The following is an 18,707-nucleotide window of genomic DNA, read 5'->3' on the forward strand; positions in this document are numbered from 1 at the left end:
ATTTATTGTCTGCAGCTTTTCTCCTCCATGAGGCACAAGGTGTTTGCTCAAACGTGACCTCCAAGCATAGCAGGCAGACCATGTTGGGGTATCTACACCCCAGGCTGCACCCTGGGGAAGGCTAAGAGGGCATGGATGAGGCTGTGGGTCAGGGATGGTGCCAGAGCACACATGTTCTCGCCAAGTACCATTTATCTGTAGTGGGATGCTCCCCAGAGCACTGCATGGAACACTTCCCAGGTACAGCCAGGGAAGAAGCTGGTTGTCCCCAGTCTAAAGCCAAACCAGCCACCTCACCAGCGGATGGTGGCAAACCCTTGCTCCTCCTCATTTTGCATGAAGCCATGGCATTCAGCACCTTGCTGGGAAAAGGGGCCCCAAACCAAACTCAGGGAAGTTAAGGAGTCATGGTACATGCTGAACTAAGCTCCACATCACTCATAATTCCCAGCCTTTGGGCCTTCCTCTACACACATGGTACATCACCAAGCCATTCGCTGGTCAAACCCTGGCCAGGAACCCTCTAATCACTAGTTTTTTCCACATAGCACAAAACTTGAAGGAGACATTAATGGATCAGAGACAACAATCTAAGTTCTCAATACGTGCATTCCACCAGTTCAGATCAATGAAAAATTCAAGCTTGCAGGCAGTGAGGATGGCATTATGGGCATTGGGGTGACCCATGCCCACCCTCCTGTCTCTGCACAGAGACATGGCACCACCTCTGCTGTCCTGGCTCTTCCAAGGCTCCCCTTCCATTGAGCCAGAGGTGCCAAAAACCATCACTGACTCCTCACTGGGGACACAAACGACCAAGGCACCAGAACACCCTACACAGAAAGGCAATTGCAACAAAGCCCAGAGGGACTAGCAGAGGTCCAGCACGGGTAATGCTCCCATGGTTCGAGGAGCGGCTGTGCCAGCCCGGTCTGTGCTGCTCGGGAGCTGCCGGCTCAGGGCTGGCTCCGGCGCTGAGCGCTGCAGCCAGCAGCGAGGCAGCCAGCAACAAAGGCCCTGACCCACACTCAGCACACAGGATAAACACACCCGAGCTCCCCTCATTAACTCCGATCCCAGGGCCAGATCCTTCGCTTTGTTGGGCAGAAGTGAAACGCAGCGAAGGCGCGGCAATCACCGGCCCGGCGTGACACGGGCACGCAGGGAGCAGGGCCGGGAGCAGGGCAGGGGCAGCCCCGGCCCCGCCGTGGAGGAGGGGAGGCAGCGCTGCCAGCACGCAGCAGCAGCGCCGCTTTATTGCCCTTCCCATCTGGGCTGCGCAAAGCCCGCTGAAGCACGCTCACTGCCCGGGAGCCGCCGGCACGGCCCCGGCCCCGTCTGCAGCGCAGTTCCGAGCAGTTTGTTTATCTCTGCCTCGCTCGGGGAAAGGGCTTTGTGTGACGGAGCACAAGTGCTCGGCTCCGCGGCTCCGTGCGCCAAGGCAGATGCCTGCGCTCTGCTCCAAATCTGATGCTTCTATTAAAAAAAAAAAAAATAATAAGCCAAGAGGGGAAAAACTCTCCCCGGCGCTGCTATCATCATGCTAACAAAAGCAACGTCGCCAAAACTTTATTCTTCAGGATAGCAGCTGCAGAAAGCCCAGGCACCCAGGGGAGCAGGAGCCAGGCAGCCCCCGGCGCTGCCTCCCCGCAGCCCCCCGAGAGCAGCGAGCGCATCCAGGCTTGTCTCTCTCGGAGAGCCACGGGCGGATGGGGAGCACCTGATCACACGCATGATCGGGGATTTTGAATCCAAACTTCCTTACCAGCCTTCCTTACAGCCCCGTGTCGCCACACCGCTGCCGGCACCGGCATCCACTGGCACCAGCAGATCGCTCGGCGGCGAGCGGGAAGAAAAAAACCTTCCCTCCTTGCAGCCACTTAAGAAATTATCCATGCATCCTCCCAGAGGCATCTGCCCCACTGCTTTTCCTTGGCTTCTCCACCTTTCCGCCCTGTTCGGTCACCAGTGTCTTAAGAGAGAGACATCGAGTCACTCATTTTACCCACTGAGTATATACAAAAGACCCTGGGATTGTTCAGGAAGCAATTAGCCGCTGTTCAGAGGAAAATGGTGTTTTCAAATGGATAACCTTTGATGTAGTCAATAGCCTCAGCTCCTCTTTTTTTTTTACCCTTTCTTTTTAATTCTTGCAGCCGCACACGAAAGAAAATAAAAAATAAAAAAATTAAAAAAGAAATCCAGCAAAAGGCTGTTAATTCCCCCCGACACAGCTCTCGCTCAGCAAAAAAGGATTTTCTCGCAAGCTGGAGGAAAAGCAGCTTCGGGAGGCGGCTCATCTGCCCAACTTTTCTCCCCTCCGTGTCCCGGAGCATACGAGAAGGATCATGAATATTCATCCCCCCCGTTAGCAGGTTCTGCTTTTGTTTTGTCCTCCCCAAGCAGAAGCCAGGGGGGAGCTAACAAGTGAGGTTAATGCCTGTCTTTTCTCTCCCATCCGTCTCCTCTTTAACCAGTGACCTTCATGTTAAGCCCTGTTTACACACCAGCCCCCCTCCCCTGGCTCCCCCTACCCCGGCGCTCGGCCAGAGGCAGAAGGAAGAATTTTCCCCCAAGGAAGACGAGGGAGGAGAAGGCGATTGCGGGATTCCGGGATTTATTTCAGCATGCCACAGAGATTTTGCAAATCCCTCCCCGATCGCACGCCGGAGCGGCCGCGTGTGTTCGCCGGGCTAAGGGAAGGGGCTAAGGGACCCCGCAGCCGGCTTTATCCGCCACCTTCCCCGTTCACAGCGGCGGCGGGAGGCGCGCACCGGCGCAGCCCCGCACACACAGGTACCGCAGCCTCCCACGCCTCGCTCGGAGCTGCGCTGCCAAACTACAGCTCGATCACAATAGTACCGATCACAGCGAGGGCACGGCAGCCATCTCACCCTGCCCCATCCCATCCTACCCCATCCCATCCCGCAGAGCGCCCACGGCACCTCCCCGCCGGTTGGGGAGCGGGGAGCGCGGAGGGAACGGCGGCGCTGTGGGCTCCAGGACGAGCCCAGCCCGGATGCCGCGCACCGCGCCCCGGCGGGATGCGGGATGTGAAGCGGCGAGAATACGTGAATGGATACGGGATAGCACAATGCGGGGATGGCAGCGGGAACACGGGGCAGTGCGGACACAGGGTGGCAGCCAGGATGCGGGGCAGCACGATGCGGGGATGGCAGCGGGGACGCAGGGCAGGGCAGATCCGTGATCCAAGGCGGCCAGCACGGAAGGGCTGAGCCCGGCTCACGTCCCCAGCGGGGTCGGACCCGGCGGGGCTGGGGCAGCGAACGCCGCCGAGAGCCGGGGCGGGAGGGGAGGAGGGAGGCGGCCGAGCCCCGCCGCTACACCGGCTAGGGAGGCACCGCTGGCACCGGCTCCCCGCGGGAGCGCCCCGGCCCGAGCAGCTCCGCGATGGGAGGCGGCCCCCAGCCCGTCCAGCCCGTACCTGCCCGCTCCCCGGCACACACCGCCCCGAGACCCGCGCGGGGCGTGCGGCGGATAAAGAAAGAGGCTCGGTCCCGGCGCGGTTCTGTCCCCCCGCGGGAGGCGGCTCCCGGAGCCGCGGGGCGCAATGCGGGCTGGTCCCGGCGGCAGCAGCGCGGCGCCGGCCCTGCCCGGCCCAGCCCAGCCCTGCCCGGCCGCCGCGGCCCCTCCGCGCCCCCCGAGGGGACCGCCGTGCCCTGCCCGGGCCAGCCCCGCGCCGTCGCCGCGGTGCCAATAAAGCCAAATATTTTAGGGGAGCGATAAAGCTAGATCCGCGGTATTTTTAGCGAACAGACCGATCGCGCTCATCGCGCCGCGCCCGAAAGTTGCAGCCGGGTTACTCACGGCTCCGGTCCCCGCTCGCCTCCGCCGTGCCAGCCATAATTGCATTCCACACCAAGCCGCCCGCCGGGCCGCCGCCGCCTTCTCCGCCGCCGCTGCCTCCTTCTCCTCCGTCCCCTCCTCCTCCTCCTCCTCCGCGCCCGCCTCCCCCCGCCGTCGCCGCCGCCGCCGCCCGGGGCTCCGCGCCCGCCTCGCTCTCGCCGCCGCCGCTGCCCCGCATGAATGGGACGGGGCGCGGGGCCCCGACGGAACGCCGCCCGCCGCGCGCGCCCCCGCCGCGCGCACGCGCGCACGCCCCGCACCGGCGGCGCGAGGGAAGAGCCCGAGGAGGCGGGGGCGCGCCCGCTGGCCGCCTGCAGGGGGCGCCAGAGGGGGAGAGGGGCGGGGGCTGAGGAGGTGGGCGGGGAGATGTGGGTGGGGCCGCCCCGCCCCTCCCGCCCTTAAAGGGGCGATGCCGCGGGAGGGGCCCCCCTAAAAGCGGTCACGGGGAGCGGGGCAAGGATGGGACCGCACCCACCCGAGTGTCCGCCCCCTCCGCTCTCCGGCCCACCACGGAAGGACCTTGGTCCCCCAGGATCGTCCATTCAGCGTCTTCCCACTGGCATCACATCCAGTCTGCCTAAAATTAAAATTACAAATGGGGAGAAAAATAATAAGAACATTACAATGTTTACAATAATAAGAACATTACAGTGTTACAATGTTATTAATTGCGCGTCTGAAGTGGTTGTTTGTATTTTTTTTAAGTACGTTCGGTATTATCCACTCTTGTAACCTTCCCCTACTTTTCCCTCTCACCATGCCAGCCAGAGTCCCTTCCCAGAGACAGCAGTGCCACTGTGGCACCCTGCTCTGCCCTGTCCTCTGTTTGGTTGGGCCCTAATGAAATGCTCCCTCATCTCTCCAGAGAAGGGACCTTTATAAAAATCAGCAGGAATAAACAGTGTGTTTGTCATTGGGACCTCCACAGATTTTAGAAGAGACCTTCGAGATGGAAATGACAGGAGTGAATCTTTGCAGACCTCCCCATTAGGAGATGGAGCTGTAAATGGTTCTGGTTCCCTGGGACCCCACCATTTGCTGCAGCACAGGGGCAGTCGGTGCAAGCTGGCTTGTTCAGACAGGTTTTCCTGGCTGCAACCAGCCAGACCTTTAGCCCCACCAGCTCTCAGCACAGGGATACTTTGTCCTTTTGACACTTTGTCCTTTACACGCCGTGGGAGTCTGGGAGCTGCCCCATCTGAAGGAAGGCGTGTGCTCACCTTGTGCAGGTACACGTATGGATGCCCTCTGCAAGATCCCAGCAGGTGTGAGTGTGTCCACAGGAGCTCCTTGCCCTCTCTGACGGGAGGAACAGAATTCCAAAGCTGTGGAGAGCAGCACAGGGCACTTTGGGAGAGGACATGAGAGCACAAGGCACAGGTGAGTCTCAGGTACCAGAACAGAGAAGAAAATGGACCTTCAGAGGCTCAAGTGAGAGTAGGGAAGGAAAACAGAGGAGAAAAAGGGTGACTTGGTTGAGTTAAACAGCAGAGCTGCACTCCCCTCAGCACCTCAATGCTCACACCTCGCTCAGAGCCCACCTGAGAGCCCAGATGATGTCCCTGCAACTTGGACAACAAGGTTTTCTTCTCATTTATCTCCCCATCCTGCCAGCATCCATTTCCAGGAGGTCAGAGGAGCTGAGAGCAGCACCGTTCCCCCAGAGCACAGCATCGGGGGCTGCCATTCTCCCACCTCTTGTTTGTGCAGGGACACACATGGGGCCCAGGCTTAAAAGCTTTCCAGACAGAGGAGACATCATCAAGCCCTGCCGGCAGGGAAGTGGCTGGGATTTGGATCACTTCCCCCAGACTGAAAGAAACACTTCTCCCTTTTTTTTCTTCCCCCTCTTCCTCCATGAGACTAAATTTAGTGAATACCTTTCACATTAAAAACTTGTCAGGTATTCACATCCAAAGAGGCTGCTGCTCCTGTCTCTCGGGGGAGTTACCGAGACAGCAAAACCTCTTAAACGAATGAAAAAGAAGGGAGAGATATTCAGGCAATCTCCCACTACTGCTTTGAAATCCACTCTCTCCCAGGGCCGCTGCCGGGGCACCACGGTCCCACGGCTGCCATCTCATCCACAGAGGCAAGAAGAGAGGGATGAGAGGTTTGAGTTCTCCCTGCATGGAGCAGGATGCAGCAGCCCTGCCCTCGGGCCAGTGCTGCCATTTCCCCTGGCACGGGAAACTGGAGCCATTTATTTCTGCTGCAAGATGTATTTGTCCACATACAGCCAGTGACAAGGGGAACCAAGGTGGTGGAGAAAAGAGAGAGAAAGAGTGGTGAGAAAAGAACGGGCGCCTGGCTGAGAGTGCTCCTGCCTGATGCACCGAGGGCCCAGCCCCGAGAGAAGAAAAGAAAGGAAAATAGAAAGGAAAACAGAAAGGGAATGCCAGAACCAGCCATGCCCGTGGCCAGCAGGGTCAGGAGGGAGCTGGCAGGGGACATTGGGCTTTGTGGCTTTGTGTCGGGTGGGAAACAGCCTCGGGCTGCAGCGACCCGCGGAGCTGCTCGGTGGCTCAAAGGACAGCGCGCCCGGGGCAGCGGGACACGCTTGTCACTCACACGGCATCCCCCGCGTCTGGGCACCTCACCCGCAGACAGAGCCTCGTTATCTCGGGAGCCTGGCTTTTATCCTGCCTCCCAGGGGGCTGCTGTGCTCATCCACAGCCCCCCTGCTCATCCTCATCCTCATCCTCATCCTCACCCCGCGGGCTGACAGGAACCGTCGGGAGCGGCACCGAAACGCGCTCCCGGCTCCAAGGGACGGCTGGGGCTGAGAGGGATGGATGGGGCTGAGGATGGGTCAGAGGGATGACTGGGGGTTGACGATGGCTGAGAAGGAGGGCTGGGGCTGAGGATGACTCCGGAGGCAGCTGGATTCAAACCCAGCAGAGAAGGATGAGGGATGACAGATTAAAGCTGAGGGGCTCACCCCACTCCTGCTCTCTGTGCAAAACTCGCTTCTTACCCAGCTTTGACCACATTTACATCAAGACACACTCCTGGGGTGTCTGGGGCAGTTTGTGTGTGTTAGCAGAGAGACTGAAGGGCATCTTGTTCTCTAAAAGCAGCCTGAGAACTGCTTTGTCAAAACCAGAAACTAACTGGGAGAGGATTAAGGCACTGCAGAGAGCCCAAAGGGATGGGGAAGATTTTCTACTCTGCTCTCCCAGTCTGAGTGGTGAGGGACCAAAAATAATCAGAAAAATTCACAGTTTTTCTTCTGTTTGCAGTTTTTGATTGCTAAAAATTCTGCTAAAAGGCAGAGTTCTGCACAGTGCAGGAGTCAAGGCCATGTCACTTCCCTTGGTTATCACCCACAGGTGGAAAAGTTTTCAGGAAATGAACCCCCATGAACCTGCAACCCCATTTAAACCCCCCGCACTGAACACAGAGAGATGAAAGAAACCCAGTGGCCTCAGCCCAAAGGTTTTTAGGCTGTGAAATCTGACTGGCCCAGAGAACAGTCTGGAATCTAAATGTGGGCTTTGGGGACCTTCCCAGCCAGACTCTGCAGCTCTGCTGTGCCCAAATGGTGCCAGGCTATGCCCAGATGGGCATGGGCACCAGGAGGGATCCACTGTGCCCAGATGGCAGCAATGGGGTTTTTCCCTCCTCCCACCCTCACAAACATCTTTGCTAATCCAGCCTCAGGAGCAGAAAGGATGAGCAGCCAGGCTGGGGAGCAGCACTGGCTCTGACCAGAGGCTTTGTCAAAGTTTTCCAGGAGGCACCAGCAGCTCTTTAAGCTCCTTGACAGCCAGGATAACAAACTGTGTCTGCGGACCTCTGGGGATCCGGGATGGAATTAAGATGGGTAATGAATAGAGCCATTTTTCAGGGGATTGCAGCTGCATGAAGGGCAGTGGGCAGAAGGTGCTGGAGAAGCACAGGGGGCAGGGACACAGGGTGGCACAGGGGCTGGCACCAGGGTGGCACAGGGGGTGGCACTAGGGTGGCCACTTCACTCCTGGCTCTGCTGGAAAGGAAGGCACTTTGCTGTCTGCCAAAGCAGCTTTCACCCTCTGCCTGCTGCTACAGCCCCCTCTGGAACAGTGCCCACAAAGAGGCAAGCAGCCCCTCCATCCAGCCCACCATGCTCATGTTCCTGGGGATTTGCTGGGCTGGCAGCACCACTGGTCATTTCAGCAAGAAGAGGATCTTCTTGGAGAGGATCAGGAGAAAGACAAGCCTGGGAACATCCTCATTTTCTCAGCCTGTCACTGGCAGTGATGCACGCCTTGATTTGGGAAGAGCTTTGGTGGGATGGGTGCTGGGAGGGTGTGGGAGAGGCTCTAGGGGCCCCTGCCAGGCCTGTGACAGGAGATTGCTCTGGACATGGGAGCCAGGGAAGGACACACAGCCACAATGGGGGGAGACAGACAGACAGACAGACAGTGGGATGGCTCTGCTCTTCCCAAAGCTGATTCCCCAGCTCATCCCAATGGCTGTGTATGCACCAGCCCACAAATCATGCATGCACCAGCCCATCCCCGGGGGCCAGGGAGGTCCTGCAGAGATCCCCTCTGGCCATACCTGCTCCAGCTGAGCGCCTTCATCCCTGAGCCCTGTGACTCATGACGGTGCTTAATTAGCAGGATGCCTGATGCAGACACCTGTCAACTCCTCCGAGACAACCAGCCTTTCACGTTGGCTGCCCCGGGGCTGTTCGGCAGGAACAGCTCGCTCTCCTATTGATATTCCTTCATCTCAGCCTATTTTCCAAGCCGTCAAGCTGCCATCCCAACCTTCCCAGGCCTGGCAGTGCTGGGGAAAGCAGCCTGGTGTCCGTCAGCTCCCAGGCTTTGATCCCACCTCAGCAGCCCGTCAGGAGTGCTGGAGCCACTTTGTGCTTCCCCTGGCAGCCCAACATCCCCGTTCCAAGCGCAGACTTTGGGCCAGGGCAATGTTGAGGACAGGGAAAAGTCACTGCCCCATTCCCCAGGCCCACAAAGTCTCCAAGATGCTCTACCATGGATTCCTCCCTGCCCTGGCACAGCGTGCTGTGCTGCTGTTCATTCCCTCTGCTCCATCCCCTCCCTGCCAGGGCCAGCTGAGGACCTTTTCCATGGAGCAGATTCACCTCCCCACTCACGCTTAGGATCCTGTGTCACTGCCCACTTCCCAAAGGCTTTCTGGTCCTCTACCAGTGCAGGGAGCAGAGATTCTGAGCTCAGCATGCGTGGGCACAGGAGAAGGCTGCAGAACATCTCCCCTGCATTTCATCCATGGGGAGAAGGCAGAAAATGGCACTATCAAAAGCAATGATGCATCAGTCAGACAAAACTTGAGGCTGTAGCTCCCTCCACTCCCGGGTGCCAGGCTCCATCTCTAGGATGGCTGTTTTGCCATCAAGTCATGGAAAGATCAACACCAAATCCTCTGGTGGCTCCAAAAATTCACCTCTGTCACATGGAACAAGTGGGTGGCCGTGAGACATCAAGGAGTCCCTTCCCTTTCTCGAGTACCCATGTAAAATTAAAATGGACAAGGAAGAAGCTGCTGTAAATAATGCATTCATGGTGCACTACACAGCTTCGGGAGCACATATTCATTGTCTAGTCTTATTTAAAGAAACCCAGCCCTTCCTGAGTCATTAAAAATGTATCCTGGTTTCAGCTTCATCCCATATACACTCACCACTGTGAAGCAGGTGGTTCAGTGGCTATTTTGATGCCTTCCCTCTCTCAGCTGGGCCTGGGCAGCCCCATGCTGTCACAAGTGAGGCCTCAGGGTCACATGAAAAATTCACACACTTGGCATCAGGCGCTTTCCATCCCCGTGCTCTTGCTCCTCCCTCACACCTGGGCCCACAGACCCACTCTATGTCCCTGCCTCCCAGACCCCAGCAGCATCCTCTGAGCTGATAAAGGATAAAACAAGAACTGCCAAGCCCTGGTCTGGCCACTGCATCCATCCCGCTGCCTTCTCCCACCTCCCTCTTGCCATCTTAGCTCTCCAACGCATATTCCCCTTGCTCATGCCCTGCAGCTCCTCACAAATGCCTGCCCCTACCCTGGCAGGACAGACAGACACCTGGGGTGCTCTCACTGGCCCAAAGGCAGAGCCACCAAGCCACACTCAGCCCATCTCCCTGTGGGAGGGAGCTTGAGGGCACAACCACAGCACAGCCTGGGGCAGAGGCATTATTCACAGCTTGCAGCATCCTCCCTGTCTGGGGGGTGCTGGAAGCAATCCCCAGGGTGTATCCCTGCATCCCCAGGGTGGGACAAGCTGGCAGCATGGCTCGGGCACCCCCTGTGTGCACACAGCCAGAGCCTGCCCGGGAACAGCCTGGATCCTCTGCATCTCCCCTGCCCTGGAGAGCTCCTCCAGAGACTCTGCAGGAAAATCTGGGAGATAGCATGTGCCTGCGACATCAGCAATTAAGGAACATTAATTATAATAATAATAATAATTATCACAAAATAGCATTTTTATGGCACAATATTATGCTGAGAGATTTACAATATACCAAATCATGAAATTCGTAATTAAAGTTATTTTAGTTTCTAATTTTGCTTTAATTCTATTCCGATAAAAGATAGGATAAATATACCTTAAAAAGATCTGCAGAAACCATTACTTAAGAAAATTTCTCTATACAGGGATGTTATATTGCAGCACAGAGATCCCTTGAGGAGCATCAGGAACCTTGGTGAGGGAGAAATGCTCAGGCCTGTGAAATACCAAGCACCACAAGCCTCACCCCAGGGCAACAGGACACTGTGGGTCTGTATCCATTGTGCTCCTTCTGTTCCTGGGGTGGCAGGAACTGGAGAGCCTGGTACCCCCAAGGCAGCCAGAGGAAGAGCTGAGCTGGGTTTGTTCTGGAAACACTGCCAGAGCAATCCTGGCATCACTGCTGTCAGCATAATGGTGCTGGGATGGGGCAGGGATGTTTCACTCTGGCTCTGACTTCAGGCTGTGCACCTGTAACAGTGATAGGAGAGAGGGCACAAAGACAGGAGCCAAACCCCAGAATTCCACAGAAAAATTATTATTGACTAAAGTGTTTTTTACTGAATTGAAACCCAGCCTGCAATTGTTCTGATGAAAGTTCATCACCACAGTAAGAAAAGGGCCAAGGGAGGGAAGAGAAAGAGGGAAATTCTTTTAGACATGGGCAAAGGTCTACGTGTTGGAAGAAAGATGACAAGTGTAAAAAGATTTTTCAGTTCCCATTTGTGAACAAACCCCATAACATTAACCTAGTCAAAATCAGGATACAAAACCTGATGCTCACCACAGCAGCCCGCTCTGAGTGCCCCCTACCTTGCAGCACAGGAATCCTGAGTAACAATTGTGCCATCCCAGTTCAAGATGCGTCTTAGAATCACAGGCTCTCCAGCCAAAGAAACAAGTCCAGACTCTGCTTTGCTGAACCCACACTGTTGTAACCCTGCTGGACCTGCCCCACCAGCTGCACTCATGTGGGTCCAGCATTCCCACCTTGTGCCTCCCTGCATTAGGGGACCTGGGGTCACCACCGGCTGGTCCCAGACCCTCTCACCTGGGAGCTGTGCCCCACTTTCCCTGCCAACACCAAATGGCACAACAGGACGGGAGGAAAATGGGTGAGCTGATGGGCTGGGGAGACCATTTATGTCCAACACCATCCCCATGTACCAGGCAGCCCTGGCTGTGCCCTGGAAAAAGGCATCACGGGGTACAGGCACCACATGCAGCCCTCAGGAGCCAGCGCAGAGCAGCTGACACACCTCTGGCCCACAGTGGTCATTCTCATTTGCCTGAAAGCCAGAGGATGTGCCACCCCCACCTGCTGCCTTTGAGGAGCCCCCTCCTCCCGAGCCCAGCTGTGTGTGATGCTGGGGCAGCTCCTCTCAGGGACGGAGCAGCCCCAGGGCAGGCGAGGGCAGCCCCTGCCCAGAGCATCAGCACGGCTGATTACCTCTGAGCCCCGCTCCCCCAGGAGCCCCCCTGGGACTTAACTCCTCCATAATTAATTTGAGTGCCTCTGTGCTGCCCACTGGGCCTCCCCAGCACAGATTACTCACCCCACTGTGAAAGCAGAACATTAAGAATGAGTCCAGAAGATGAGAGGTCCTGGCTCCCTGACAGCCCCTGACTGATGGCTGCTTTGGGAGGCAGCTGAGGCTGCACCGGCTCTCACAAGAGTAGCAGCTCTGCCAGAGGGTGATCCCAGCACCCACATTTCCACATGGCTGGGAGGGAGGCAGGAACTCCCCAAAAGCTGAGCAGGAATGGTGGGGTGTGTGTTTGAGGGAAGGGTGAAGCCTTTAACTAGAAGAGATGCCTGTGCTGCCAGTAAGGTCTTTAATTGATTCTGGGAGAGTGATTTCTAAATTACATCCTGACGTGTACACTGCAATCGATAAACGCATTAAGGAAGGAGCCTGCCTGCCCTGGGTTGGGCTGCTCCACGCCATTCCCACGTTCCCTGCTCCCTGCCCTGGGAGCATCAGGGCTGATGCTGCAGCACCTGGGGATGTGCCCACAGAGCACCCCTGTCCAAGCAGGCTCCCCCACACCTGGGAAGGGTGCAGGCATCCAAAACACTGATTTTCCAAGGATTAGTGCCATTCTTTCTCTGCCATAGAGACAGAATGCTGTACCAGAATGGGGCTTCCACTGCAGCCTTGAGCTCCTGCTCTTACCCTGCTCTCCATCTCCTGGGTACTTCTGACAAACTAATTCAATCTGGAAAACCAAGAGTGAGGCAGAGTGGTCCTTTCCATAAGGATGTGTCAAAAATCCTGAAGAGCTTGGCTGCCTGCCTATTTTCAGATGACAGGTTTAGGAAAGGGTTTACCATCTTTAGGAAGAGTTTAGTGATTTGAAGAAGCTGCCTGGAAGTTCCTGCTCTGCCTGCACAAACCCCTGGCACATCCCTGCTGCCTGAAGAGAGAGATGGAAGCTAGGAAAACAAAAGCAAATACAAACACTTCAGCCTATTTATTAAAAAAGTTTACAAAATGATGAGTGAAAGACAGCTAATGATGCATCGTAGAGTTAGTGCCAGGGAAAACATTCCAAATTAAAGTCCTCAAATATGAAAAGAATCAACATTTAATAAGACAGTTAATGTATGTTATTTAAATGTCACTTCATTATTAAAAGTGTATATTTTTTAGGTTTAATAACCATGTAATTGAGGCATCCTTTCTATAGTTAAGCCTTGGCAAATATGTTTTTCATAATTAGCCAGTATTTATTTAACATGCAATAACCATCCCATTAAATTTAATGACTTCAATTAATAGGTACAAAGGGGCCTTTTTTAATGTCAATACGTATTCCTAAAGCCACTTTCCCGATGCAGTGTCACGAGGAAGCTCAGCCACCCGGGGGTGACCAAGGAGGGCAGGTCCCCGAGCCCAGCCAGGCTCTGCTGGTGCCTCATGGCAGGAATGGGGATAGGCAGGTGGGGAGGGGGAGCTCCCATCCCAGCCAGGGCTTGGGGGTCACAAAGAGGGGGATGCCAGCAGAAACCCTGTGGGACCCAGCCCGTCCCTGCTGGCACTGCTCAGCCCACAGCCCTGCTGCTGGCAGTGAGGCTGCAGGGCAATATCCCGGGGCAGGGAGGCAGCAGAGGCTCAGCCTGACACGGTCAGAGCTCAGCCTTGCAGCCCACATTAGAGAACAGCCCAGGGTAAATTAACTCCCTTAACGAACCATCCAGTCCAGAGTTATTAACTGGCTCCTAATAAACCCCAGCACGACACTGTGCCTGCAGCAATCCCACTGGGCTGTAGAGCCCCACTCCATTGGAAATGAAAGCCCCATCCTGCAGACACAAACCTCCGCTACAGCCCATGCACCTTCCTGGCCCTTGGCTGGGGCTTTGCTGTCACTTCCCAAGATCCCTGCACCCCTGTGAGCTCTCCCACTTCCCTCAACCCTGGCAGGACCCCCAAATGCCTTTCCCCATCCTATGGGCTCTGCTCCCCCCATGAGCCTCAGCCCACATGCCAGGGACTTGGATTTGTCTGAGGGCAGAAGCACCTGAGGAATAGACGAGGGGATGCAAACTCAGGCACACAGGGGCAAACCCTTGGAAAGCAAAATCACTGCTTGTGGGGAGCAGCACAGCAGAAACACATCACCTCTGTGCCCTGTCAAATGTGCTGGAGTACAGAGCCACAGCAGCCAGCCCCAGGGCAGCCAGCAAGGGAGGTGCTCCCCCAGGGACCCCAAAGTGCCAGTGGCCAAGGCCAGCAGCCAGCACGGCTCCAGGCTTGCCCTGGGTGCAGCTGAGGGAACCCTTGTGCTCCCCTGCACCCCGGTGGCCACCTCACCTGGGGAGGGGATGCCGGCTGCAGGCACCAGCTCAGGTCACATCCTCCTGACCTGCAAACCAGTGAGGTGATGTTGGAAATGCTCATAGCAGCCTGGGGACTCTGAGGAGGTGGTTGCAAGCTCCACTTTTCTTTACCAGTTGTTTTGGGCCAGAACAAGGCTTAAGAGACACTAAATCCTTGAAGGCAAAGGATTATAGATTGGGTTATACCTCTGGCTGTGCTGACCTAGGCTCAGCGTGACTTGGATCACCCTAGGACAGAGATCCAGCTCTAGGAGAACCAACATTTCCAAAAATACCCATCACATAGCCCTGGGGCTTTTCTTGTACCCCCAAATTATTCCTCCCTCTCCCAGCCTTTTCCATCAGGACATGGCAGGGGTCGTGGGGCAGCCACCACCTCACTGCCTCAGTGTCCCTGGCACCTCCTTCCCCAGCTAGAACCCTCTGAGGCCATTTGCAAGGAATGGTCAGAACACAGCGAGGCTGGAGCAGATTGGGGAAGCATATGTCTCCACACATATCCCAGGGCACGGAGAGAGATGCCAGCAGCACTTCCAGCCTCCACTGGGCATCGCTCCGGCTGCCGGCGCCCGCCCCGCGCGCAGCGAGGCACAGGATCAGCCGTGATCAGTGAATCCCAATTAATGGTGGTATCGGTATTTAAGGGACCCCATTGTGACAGTGCTGCCGGGAGCTGGCTGCAGCCATCTGCTCCCCCAGCCTGGGGACCCTGGTGCCTGTGGGGGACGGACCAGCGATGTCTGACTGCCGCCCTCTCCTCCCTGCAGCTCGGCTAGGATGGCTTGCACAGCCGATGGGGTTATTTAGAGCCTCAAACCGGGCACAGGCCGCCATCGGCGCTGCTGCCAACCTGCGAACAGCTGCCTGCACCGATGCGGCCGTAAATTACCCGCGGAGCCATTGGGGACCCGCACCGAGGGCAGGCGGCAGCGGCCGCAGCCCCGCACCGAGCCCTGAGCAGGCAATGAATCCTCGTTAGCACTGATGGGCTTGCGGGGTGGTGCTCCTGCAGCGGGGCTCTCTCCCCCTTGGTACTCCTCCTTCCCCAGTGTCCTCCTCTCTGCCAACTCCTCGTACCCCTGTCCCACCTCCTCCCCTCGTCCATCACAAGTTATGCTCGTTTCCTCCGGAGCTGCTCCGTGGCACCGCTCCCATCCCCAAAGCCGGGGCGGGGCTGGTCCCTGCCTGCCGCACCTGGCACCCTGCAATGGACACCGGGGCTTGTGCATGCTGTGCCACAGCCTCAGGGACCAGCCTTTTCTGGCTTTCCGGGACTAAGGCAAAGCCGAGACAAACCACAAGGGCAGCCCCAGGGCCCAGCCCCACGCTGCTGCACTCACTGGGCATGGGCAGAGTGCAGCCCAGCCAGGACAGCCCGGCAATGCTGAGAAGGGACGTGTCATCCCCAGTGTGACATCCCTGAAGCAAGCAAATGCCGCTTCTCACACAGCAGATGGCAAATCCTGCAGCAGGGAGGGGAAGAGGGGTGCCCATTAGCACCCCCAGCTATCGCCTTAACTCTGCATCTCCCTTCTCAGGGCTGGGAGCCAGCACCGGGCCCTCCCCTCCACCACTCTCTTCCTGCCAGCTCCAGACATCCCCAAGGACACCCCACACAACCAGGGACCAACTTCTGACTCGTGTCCCCAGCCCTCTGCATCCCGGTCCATCAGTCATTGCTCCAAGAGGAACCACGAAACTGCAGCAAAAAAAGGACCCTGATTTTAAAGAAAATAACAATTCTAGAATAAATAAATAAATAACAAGCCCAAGCACAAGTCTGCTTTTAAATTCAAATGTGCAATATGGCCCAGAGCCTCAGAGCCAGAAGGAAACTACAGATTTGGGCAAGGAAACAGAGAATATTTCACTTCAGCTCAGTCCAAGCCGTCATGATTTACCCAGCAGTGAGGTGGGGAGAATGCTGCTCCCTGAGGGCTCTGCAGCTTCACCATTCACCCCCGTGCTCTCCACTCCCAGGCTGCTGCCCTGGACTTAAAAGGTTTCTCCAGACTCTCACGTCTCATCTCAACTCCCCATCATGTCCCACCAATTCCACTTCAGAGTCACGCTGTGCCAGGATGGGGAGTTCTCCCTGGGGCTCCTGTTGGAACATCCAGGTCCATGGACATCATGGTCCTGCCCTGCTGGGACCCAGGACTGACCAAACAGGACCCAACACCCAGCCCTGTGTGCAGGGCTTCTCTGGAGTCACAGACACACCAGTGACCGCAGTGGTGCCTGTCCACCTCAGGTTGGGCACTTCTGGGGCAGCAACACCAGGACCTTTTCTGTCTCTACACCTACCTGACAGGAGGATGTAGCCAGGTGGGGATCAGTCTCCTTTCCCAGATAACAAGTGACAGGACGAGAGGAAACAGCCTCAAGTTGTGCATGGGGAGGTTTAAATTGGATATGAGGGAACATTTTTTCACTGAAGGGGCTGTCAAGCAGTGGAATAAGCTGCCCAGGGAGTCTCTCTCTCTCTCAGAAACGGAATATTTCACTTCGGCTCAGTCCGAGCTGTCATGGGCATCACCCAGACAATGTCGGGAGCCCGTTCCATCCCCTCTGCACGCTCGGGGGCGGCTGCTTGTCCCGCACCAGGCCGGGACCCTCCCCGAGATGCGCCCAGGGCAGCGGGGACCCGCCCGGCCCTGGCCCCGGCCCCAGCCCCGCCGGTGGCCCCGGCCCGATGGAGCGGCGGCGGCAGCGCGGACCGACAGTGCCACCTGCTGCTGCTGCTGGCGGCACCGGGGCACCGAGCGAGGCACCGAACCAGGCACCGAGCGGGGCACCGAGGCACGGAACCAGGCACCGAGCGGGGCACGGAGCGAGGCACCGAGGCACCGAACCAGGCACCGAGCAGGTCGCGCTCGGAGCCGGCCCCGCGGGCGCGCTCGGGGCGCTCCGCATCCCCGGGCAGCGCCGGGCGCTGGGGACCCCGCGGGATGCCCCGCATGGAGCAGGCGACAGGAGGTGACAGCGAGCCCGGAGCAGGGGGAGAAGGTCACCATAAATCCCCCAGTCCTGTTTTCCCAGCGTCAGCAGATGTCCGGAGCTCAGCGCCATGAACCCCACAGGGCGGGGAAGGCACAAGGGCACGGTTGTGCCCAGGGCCATGTCGGGACGGAGGAGCTGCAGGAGCGCGGCTCCAAAGCCCCGACACCCTGGTGTGGATGCGTTACCCAGGCCAGAGCATTCCCACAGCCACAGCCCGAGGATGACCCTTCAGGGGGTTCAGGGCAGCTGCTCCCACTCCTGCTGGCACCAGGACACTCCTGGAGCTGGGAATAGGAGATCCCCTGAAAACAGCACAGCTTTCCCTAAAACCATGGGGACAAAACGCTGGGGCATCACCCCTGAGCAAAAAGAGCAAAGTGGGGGTGTAGGGTGGGCTCCTGAGGGGTGTGAGGGCGCATCAGAGGTGTCAGACACAGCATGTCACCATGTCACCGTGTCACACATCCCACACGCGGCCGCCAGGGCATTCTGACGCAGAAATCGGGGATATAAAGGCTGCAAAGTGCTGTGACATCCCCACGCCCCCGTGGCACACGCACATCATCCGCAGCAAACACGGGGAGAAAGGTGGGGCCCCAGCACGGGGTGTGAGGAAATCTGCTTCACAAATTACCGTTAGTACCAAATGTCCCTTCTTATCAAGACTGGACGGGTATTCAATTTTCTCTTCAAACGCCTGCCTTCTGAAATGGTAATAGAATTTCAAATCTAGGGGAAAAGGGAGGAGAAAAACTGAATATGCAAGGATTAACAATGAGAGAGACAAAGAAAGAAATAATACCAAAAAAATATAGTCAGAGCCTTTGCAGGAATTAATTAAATACAAATATAAAGAGAAAATTAGGTCTCATGCTTAGGAGGGGGGAGAAAAAGGATATTTTCCGAGTTTAATTAACCTTTTTTTGCCAAGAACAATGAAGAGGAAGGGGGAAGGGAGGGAGAGGAGAGCAGAAACTCCTAATTGTTTTGCCTTGCAGGAGATAATTACAGCAGCCAGCCAGGTCAGGGTCTGCCCACACGGGTTTGGGGTGCATGGGTCTGGCCATGCACGTCCTGGGATTGTGTGCACATAACAGCTCATTTGTTGGCTCTGACTGGGACATGGAATGGGAGGAGCAAAGGCAGAGCTGGGGAGAGCTGTGGTCCCCCAGATGCCAGGCAGCTCAGGGAGGGGACATCTCCTCCCAGCAGGGCCATGGGGAAGGGGACAGGGCTGAGCATCACTGCTGGTGGCCATGGTGGCTGCCAGGGCTGTGAGACAACCTCCATCCCCACACTCCTAGATATCTTGTTTGCAGGTTTGATATCTGTGGTGCTCAGAGGCATCAGTCACAGGGTGACAGCTGGGGGGTCTGATGGGGTTTAGAAGCATCTGTTGCAAAATTAATGATCTTTGTCACCACTGGCCCCTCCTGGGGAAAGGGGAGGATCCAGGCAGGGGTAGCAGGATGAAAAGTGACAGGACAAGGAAAGGAAAAGTGATGCTGCTGTTTATATGAGC

General features: G+C 56.9%; 1 protein-coding gene across 2 annotated transcripts in view; it reads right to left on the reverse strand.

The window, feature by feature from the left end:
- PLXNA1 (plexin A1) overlaps positions 1-4,112 on the reverse strand; it is a 113,053-nt gene extending 108,941 nt beyond the window's left edge. Inside the window, exon 1 of one of the 2 annotated variants that reach the window (XM_074549783.1) lies at positions 3,829-4,112. The gene's annotated coding sequence lies outside the window, so the exon portion shown is untranslated. Of the gene's footprint in view, positions 1-1,765; positions 2,041-3,828 lie in introns of those variants that run through there. The other variant, XM_074549784.1, reaches the window with a different exon arrangement.
- Between the last annotated feature and the right edge of the window lie 14,595 nt (positions 4,113-18,707).

Source organism: Zonotrichia albicollis, chromosome 12, assembly GCF_047830755.1.
Source record: "Zonotrichia albicollis isolate bZonAlb1 chromosome 12, bZonAlb1.hap1, whole genome shotgun sequence".
Classification (NCBI taxonomy): domain Eukaryota; kingdom Metazoa; phylum Chordata; class Aves; order Passeriformes; family Passerellidae; genus Zonotrichia; species Zonotrichia albicollis.